Raw genomic sequence first — 8,420 nt, forward strand, 5'->3', positions numbered from 1 at the left:
AATAAATTTTTTTTTTAATTAATTACAGCTCCAGATGCATGGGAATAGGAAATATGATACTGGGAGCTTGCATGTGGCATCACATGCTCAAGTTATTTTGAAAAAAAAAAAAAACATCATTCATTCAATATATACCTAGGGAATTAAGAATTGTACGTACAACAAAGGATCATAGATACTCAATTAAAGACTCTAAGAGCATCCCCAGTGCTAGTTCTTATTTCTTAGTTCTTAGCATTATTCATGTGGGCCTGTATTGCCACATGTGCTTAAGTAACTCTCAAGCAATTTTGCTGCAACCATGAGTTCTTAATTCTTACCACTATTCATTTGGTCCCACCAACCACATTATTTATACTTTTTATTTTCATAAAGTAAAAAACAAAACTCATAAAGTAATAAAGTAATTTAAATGAGAGAAAAATAATTAATATTTTAAGCTAAAAACTCAAAAAGCAAAACTTCTTATATAAGAACTGAGTTCTTATTTTTAAGAACTAAGAGATTCATGTCAACACCTCCAATGGTAAAGTTCTTAATTCTTAGTTCTTAACTCAAAAATAAGAACTAAAAACCTTGCATTGAAGATGCTCTAAGTACAACCTTTGCTCAGCCAATGCATCAACGTTGGCATTAGCTTCCCTAAATACACGGCCAATTTGATGGCATGTAACTACCTTACATAATAGATCACAAGGATAGTAGGATTTAACTGGTTTACCAATTTCTATGGCCTATTTAATTTGAAGCACAATTACAACATCCAAGAGAAGAGCCACTATCTATTAATATGTTATGTAAATTGAATTTTTGGCAAAATTGGAGTACATTCAATATAACATGTAATTCAACTTCATAAGCCCAACATCTTCCCAAAGACTGAAATGGGTTAATGATTAAATTGGTCCCTGTTTTTGTAGTGAGTTTTGATTTTAGTCCCTCCCCGGAAAATATTTAGCGATATCTCTCTGCGATTGCACGCGTTTTGGTATTAGTCCTCGCCGGAGGGTGGAGCTCCGACGAGACCCCACGTGGCAGACTTACGTGTTTAATGAGTCCTACGTGTAATATATATATATATTTTAATTTATTACACCTCATTTTTTTATAGGCAATAGGAATTATATTGAATAGAAGTACAAGGGGTACTTCAACCCAATGCAGAAGAGAAAAGAGATAGACTAAGAACTAACATGTACAAAACAAAGACCCTAAAGTGACGGAACTACCCCACCTAATACTTCCAAGAAAATAGACTTAATAAAACAGGCCTCATTAAAACATTGCTAGGAAAAAAACCCCCTTGGGAAAACCTAACAAGGAAAAAGAGTATCAATTTTGAAAAGCCAAGAGGTTATCTTTAAGGAAGCTTACAGAGAATTCTAATACCCCACCCCAAACCCAACTGCCAAGCCTTGCATCCAATTCAGTTCCCACATCCAAGGCACACACAACACAACATAGCAAGATAAGAAAAGAATTCCTCTCCACCACTGTCCTCAATACATATTCCAACAAACAGATATAATGCTACTGGAGGAGATCAACATAGTAAACTTCAGCACATGAGGCATCCACATTCTGCATAAGAAGTAGACTCAGTGTAGTCAAGGCAAGCGGCACCAGATAAAACCAAAAACCTCCCAGCTAATAAATAAAAAGCTCCACAAGACAAGCAAAATTCCCTTTGAAGAGAATATGGATATGTAGCCAACACCCCCCAGGAATACGCACAACACAAGAAAAAACTCCAATCCGCAACCTGCACACTAACAGCATAGAGTAACCAAACCATCTCTTTTACTTTCCCACCAAACTGATACAGACAGAGGGGTTTGAGACCCATTCATAGTGAGACACAGAGAATCCCTTTACTTTTGCTTTTAACCAGAGCCAGGACCTGAATTGCACAAGATCAACAATTTTTTCCACCTCAACTACCTCTACAGTAGCTATCCAAACCAAGGTCATAGTCTTAGAAAACCTCATTCCAGCCCCTGAATTTGCACTAAACTGTAACAAGTGTGCCTTGCACTACTAGAAAAAAGACTTTTCACATCAGGGTTTTCACATCGGTTAAGCAATTACCTGATGTAAAAGATGACGCGGTGGCAATATTGAAATTATGGTGAACTTTTATGATAGTTTTCACATCAGTTAGGAATATGTCTGATTTGAAAAGTAATTAGGAAACACTTTTTACAACGGTTGTTAGAATAAGCGATGTGAAAGCTAAATGCGGTGGCATTTTTGAAATTTTAATGAAGTACTTTTTACATCGGTTATAATATAAGCGAGGTAAAAAGCCAATCTTTTCTTTAGTTTTCACATCGGTTATATTATAACCGATGTGAAAAGTACTTCATCCATTCACGAAAAAACCTAAGTCCCTCTCTTCTTCTTCGAGAACTCGCTCACAAGTCACAACCATCACCTCTCGTGAGATTCTAACGCCGGAGCTTCCTCCACCGTTTCCCGACCTCCTTCCGCCACGTCAATCACCTCGACCTCTCATTCCTCTCCTCCGACTCCCAGCCCCACCACTCGCCCTCCGAATCCGCCGCGCCTTCCCTCAGTTACCCTCTACGCCCTCCTACCGATTGCTGTGCGTTTGGCTTCGAGAAGCTCGCTCAGGTACAATGGTGTTTTTGCTTCTTTTTTTATCGACGTATATTTGCTTCTTCTCAATTCGATTCTGTTACTGTAATTCAGTTTCCGTTCCTGGGATTCTATTCTTGAGATGTGAATCAAAACCCTAATCTTAAACCCCCTTCGACTCTTCCGTTGGTGGTGGCGCCGTTGGTTTTGTGTTCCTGCTTCGAATCGATTTGTGTTCCAGACTGCTCTTGTTCAGTTTCCGTTCCTGCTTTGAATCGACGCCGCTCCTGCTGTGACTCGCCGCCGCTCTTGCTCTGTGACTCGCCGCCGCTCCTGCTTCGACACTATCAAGGTAATCAATTTGTGTTCCAGACTGCTCTTGTTCAGTTTTGTGAAATTCTTTGGAGGAGACACTTTTAACATTGTGGACATAGCTTTTGGGTCTTTTGTGAAAATTCTTGTGGGTTTAGGAGATGTGTTTGAAGTGAAGATCCTACCAGCTGAGAGTTTCCCTCGCTTGCATACCAAATGCATATTAGTTTGATTCTGAAGTTATTGATTATTTTTCTTCTAAATGGATGATGATAAGTTGGTGACATTGTACATCAATGAAAGTTTTGGTTTAGCTTCATTTAAGTTGGCAGAGAATTGGAAGGCAAATTCAAGAGTTCACCAAGAACATGTTTGTCCTCATTACCTCTGGTTTTGGTTCATTTGATTATGCTTAAATGTCATTTTGGATAGGTTTGATAATATACAAGTTATTTGGTATTTTATCTCGCTGAAAGTCATTATTCTGAAATTTGGTTTGGTTTGATAGTATTTCTCATTTGAAATCTGAAATTTTAGTTTGTCATGTTAGTTATTAAAAGAGATTGCTACAAATATGGTCATGATATGAGATGAAATTAGCTTCTCTATATCATAGTGTTTGTCAATTCTAAGTATCAGAGAAACCATTTTTCGAGCCTCCATCTTAAGCTTTGGATTTTGGGAAGTTGGTCCTCAGCTGGATTTAATTTCAACATTTTCTTTGTCTCTTCTCTTTCCTTCGATGATGATACTGACATATGTTTATGAGCAGAAAAGAAGGGTAACTAATTGCTCAAAGCCTATGCCTTTTATAATCTTCCTTTTTCAGAAGGATATGAGAAGGTTGCCGGGCAAAAGGAAAAGGCACATCTCTGCACTTAGGTGAAGGGAATTTTTATCTGAATGGGGAGGAAAAATTCCTTTCTGATGGTCGGGATTCTGGTGTGGCCTCTATATTGACTACTGCCATAGGGACTTCAAATCCACGTTGATATGTTTGCTGACAATGATGAGCCTGCTATCACTAAGCCATCTACTGATGAAAATAGTACTGTTAGTCAACCATCATCAGATGCCATAAATTCTGGTAAAGAGGGTAAATATATTACCACAACAAATTGACATCTGAATTGGAAATTTTGTTGCTGATTTTTATCTGACAAGTTTTTTATTTGACATGGTTCTACTTTTCTTTCCAGGTGAAGCATTGCAAAATGATTATGTATATGATGAATCTTCTGGGTATGACTCTTCTCTTCCCTCTTCTTTTTTGGAAATAATCTGACAAATGTGACATTAGGTCACCTATATTGCAGTGCCATAAAAAATTAGTTTAGTACTCGATTCTTCTTTCTTTAAATGAATCTTTTTATCAAAAAGCTCTGTTGAAAACTTGATCTGACATCAATATAATGGTCCAGGTACTATTACAGCAGCAGTTTGGGCTATTATTGTGATCCAAATTCTGGCCTTTATTGCTCTGCAGAACGGGTCCAAGAACTTTGTTGTACTTGTAACGATGGTGCAAGTAATGGTGGCAACACATCATCTTATGCAATCTAGAATGCATCTATAAGAAGGAACAAACATATCAGGAAATCACCTGACCTTTTTGGCTGTGGCGGTAACAATTCTGATGTTATCATGGAGGAAAATGGTTCTGAAATTATTACAACCAATTCTGATGCCTATAACTTACACGAGGGAAGTAGATTCTAATTTAGAACTTGAGGTAAGGGGTGCTGTTTGTTCAATGAATTTTATTATTAATCAAACTTAGATTTTGAAAGATTATATGTTTCACTATTTTAATAACAAAGTTCACTCTAAAATGTGGCAGCAAGGATTAAGAAGGGATTTGGAGAGGAAGGAGTATTCTATTTTTTAGCAGTCACTTGCTGGATTTGGAAATCAAGCTTAAGGATTTTAAGGTGCATAGGATGGAAAACATGGTAATATCTTTAAAACTAATCTATCTGTGATTCTTTTCTATATATATGAGCTCCTGCAAATCAAGCTTCTCTCAGGTCAATTTTGTGGAGTGATGTGAATTTGCATCAGTGCTATGGAGCCTCAACTTAGAAATGTGATCATCCTATTGAACCTTGAGGGAAGCTTGCTCGACTGCATGTTTTATGCCTATCTGGCATTGGCTTAATTTCCCATTCTTCAATAGTAGCTAACTCCCATTATACTAGTGGAAAATTTATCTATTTTGACAAATCTTCAGTGTGATGTTCATATATTGATTTTTCTCATGTGAATAATTTTATGTACAGGAGGACCACTGGCCCTATAAGACGTGCTAAAGGTGGTTGGACTGCAGAGGTTTATTTATCAATTCTGCTACCGGAGGTTTTCTGTTTCTGCACTGAATTGACGCATCTGATCTGGTTCGTTTTTGCTAGTGATATACCTTTGCTTTCATTGTGTGAGTGAGTGGAAGATGTCTGATGCTTGCTGCTGCTGATATATGATTGCTTGGTGTGTTGTGATTCCTAGTCCATTGTGGTTCATGCCGGTGTTTTCAGAATTTGGTGTACAAGCAAGTTGCTGTCGTGATTTCAACTATTGTACTGTGAGATGATGGTTAATGCAGAAATTTCAGTCTTTTATGGCCTTTGAGGGGTGGTTACTTGCTGCTAGGACTCTAAAAGGGTGCTGCGATTTACTCCAGTGATATCTACCTGGATCCTTGTTGATGTGCGTTTGATTGTATGGCAGAAGGCAAAGGTGCTTTACGGCTTTTTGAGGGGTGCCTATATCTGATCTTAGACAACAAAAATATATGTTGATATGTGTTATGTTGTTGTTATGCAGCTGCAGTTTGTTGTTTTTTGTTATCAGTTAGTTATAAGTTGTAGCTTCTTGTTTTTATTGTTTCTTTTTTATGCTGCTCTTTTCTTTTAAGAGATGCTATGATTTTTATCCTTACTTGGGAGAGTTTGTTCCCAAGGTTTTTTTTATCAATATATCTATTTCTCCTTTCAAAAAAAACTAAGGTAAGATTGGTGATGTCAAAATATTCGGCTCAAATTAGTGTGAAAAAAGCGCAAAAATATGTAAATAAGAAAAAAAAGAAAAAAAGATTTCACATCGGTTGACAAAATAACCGATGTGAAATGTATATATTTCACATCGGTTGGCAAAATAACCGATGTGAAATGTATACATTTCACATCGGTTGGCAAAATAACCGATGTGAAATCATGTACGTTCAGTTTTAAGTGATAGATTCCACATCAGTTATATTAGACGTCCGATGTGAAAAAGTACTTTTCACATCGGTTGTATAACCGATGTGAAAAGTGAGGACTTATCACATCACCTTTGTTCACATCGGACGAAAACCGATGTGAAAACTCAAAAATAACCGATGTGAAAAGTACTTTTTTTAGTAGTGTTGGCATCCTTCTGCAAGACTGTTGACACACCAAACCACGTACAAACACGCATCCAGACTTTCCAGCTTATCAAAAATTATGTGAACAATTTTCCTCCTCTACCAAGCATAGACCACATTCCAGACCAGAGCCGGGAGGGAGAGCATTTCGACGAGCCAAATCCCTTTTGGTTTGGATCCTATTAATAAGAATTCACTAATTAAAATTTAAAAATAAAAAATTATAAAAACCTAAATGCCCTTAATTAATTAATACCCAGAATCACTAAATCTATGTGGACTGGGCGAGCCCCTAGAGGGGCAACGCCTAGCATGTAGCCCGCCCCGGGGCAGGGCCCTAACCTTAAGATGGGCCTTGGCTTCGGAGGCCCAATTGGCCCAAGAGATAGTGCCCAAACTCCATAAATAGGGGGAGCTACCAATTGTAGGGGACCTTTGCTCATTTGATGAAATCATACATGAAATTCAGCATTCTCTCTCTCATTCTCATTCTCTCTCTAGTACAATTCTCCACTCTCTAGGTACTACACCTTCCTTCAATGTTCGTTGCTAGAACATTTGGCGCCGTCTGTGGGGACTGTAAACTTTCTACTCCCATTCACGTGGATTGATTGTGCAGGAAGTTATCTCTGTTGGTGATTAGGCAATTCTCTGGTCTTTTGATTTTGATTCTGTAACCGGTGTTCGTTTTCCGATCGAGTTTGCATCGTTCTTGGTTTGGATGGAGACTCGACGCAGGAGGCAGCATCATTCACCAGTGCGACAGCGAATTTCGCCGCCTCCGCGGCCTCATCGTGTGATCCTGGATTCTCCGGTGCGAACGGCGGGAGTACAGCCGCCTTCTCCTCCTCCGTCACCACCACCTCCTCCATCGCCTTCACAGGTTGGATCTCTGGAGCGCTCACCAGAGAATTCACCTGCTCCGGAGCAACAACCGGCGGTGACACAGGAGCAATGGCGCCATCTGATGTGCAGCATTGGCAACATCCAACAGAGGAATGAGCATCTACAGGCTCAGTTGGATTTCTACCGTTGCGAGCAGCGGAACGATGGAAGCAGAGAAGCAGATTCCGTGGCTGAGTTCCGTCCGTTCTCGGAGGATGTTGAGAGTGTGGCGATTCTGGATAATATGAAAACGTTAGTTCTGGATTCTTACAGCGGAGATTCCGATCCGAAGGATCATCTTCTGTATTTCAATACGAATTTGGTGATAATTGCGGCGTCAGATGCGGTGAAGTGCAGGATGTTTCCATCGACGTTCAAATCGACGGCGATGGCGTGGTTCACAACTTTGCCGCGCGGATCGATTTCAAATTTCAGAGACTTCTCATCCAAGTTTCTAGTGCAATTCTCGGCGAATAGGAATCAGCCGGTGACGATCAATGACCTATATAATATTCGCCAGCAAGAAGGAGAGTCACTGAAAGAGTACATGGCAAGGTACAGCGCAGCGTCGGTCAAGGTTGAGGACGAGGAGCCTCGAGCTTGTGCTCGAGCATTTAAAAACGGTTTGCTACCGGGAGGGTTGAACAGCAAATTGACACGTAAGCCGGCGCGTTCGATGGAGGAGATGCGTGCTCGCGCCAGCACTTATATTCTTGATGAGGAGGACGACGCTTTCAAAAGAAAGCGCCGAAGTTGGAAAAGGGCGACACGTCGCCCAAGCGCGCGAAAAAAGATAAGAATGGCGAAGATAAGGGGGATGGCAAGCAGCAAAGGCAAGATAAAGGGAAGGCGGCATTGAGGCCGACCAAGGAGCAGTTGTATCCACGGCGTGATGATTATGAACAACGCAAGAATCAGCGGCTATCGCCACAAGAGGAGCTGATGACACGTTCGCTCAACACTCAGGACCGCCCGTCGGGACCATAAACACCATCGCTGGGGGATTTGGCGGCGGTGGCGACACCCATGCGGCGTGGAAACGCCATGTTCGTGCGGTTAATTCTGTTCATGAGGTCGTTTTTGGATTCGTACACCCTGACATAACAATCTCGATGGCAGACTTTGAGGGGATAAAGCCTCATAAGGATGACCCGATCGTAGTGCAGTTAAGAATGAACAGTTTCAACGTTAGAAGGGTACTCCTGGATCAGGGTAGTTCGGC

At 40.2% G+C, this 8,420-nt stretch overlaps 1 long non-coding RNA gene across 1 annotated transcript; it reads left to right on the plus strand.

Annotated features, from left to right (window-relative positions):
- Positions 1 to 4,344: 4,344 nt before the first annotated feature.
- On the plus strand, positions 4,345 to 5,890 carry LOC130715515 (uncharacterized). The gene is made up of 3 exons (XR_009011681.1): positions 4,345 to 4,642; positions 4,751 to 4,862; positions 5,190 to 5,890. It is a non-coding gene; the product is annotated as an uncharacterized LOC130715515 (long non-coding RNA).
- The last annotated feature ends 2,530 nt before the right edge of the window (positions 5,891 to 8,420 follow it).

The sequence above is a fragment of the Lotus japonicus genome, chromosome 4, assembly GCF_012489685.1.
Source record: "Lotus japonicus ecotype B-129 chromosome 4, LjGifu_v1.2".
Taxonomy (NCBI): domain Eukaryota; kingdom Viridiplantae; phylum Streptophyta; class Magnoliopsida; order Fabales; family Fabaceae; genus Lotus; species Lotus japonicus.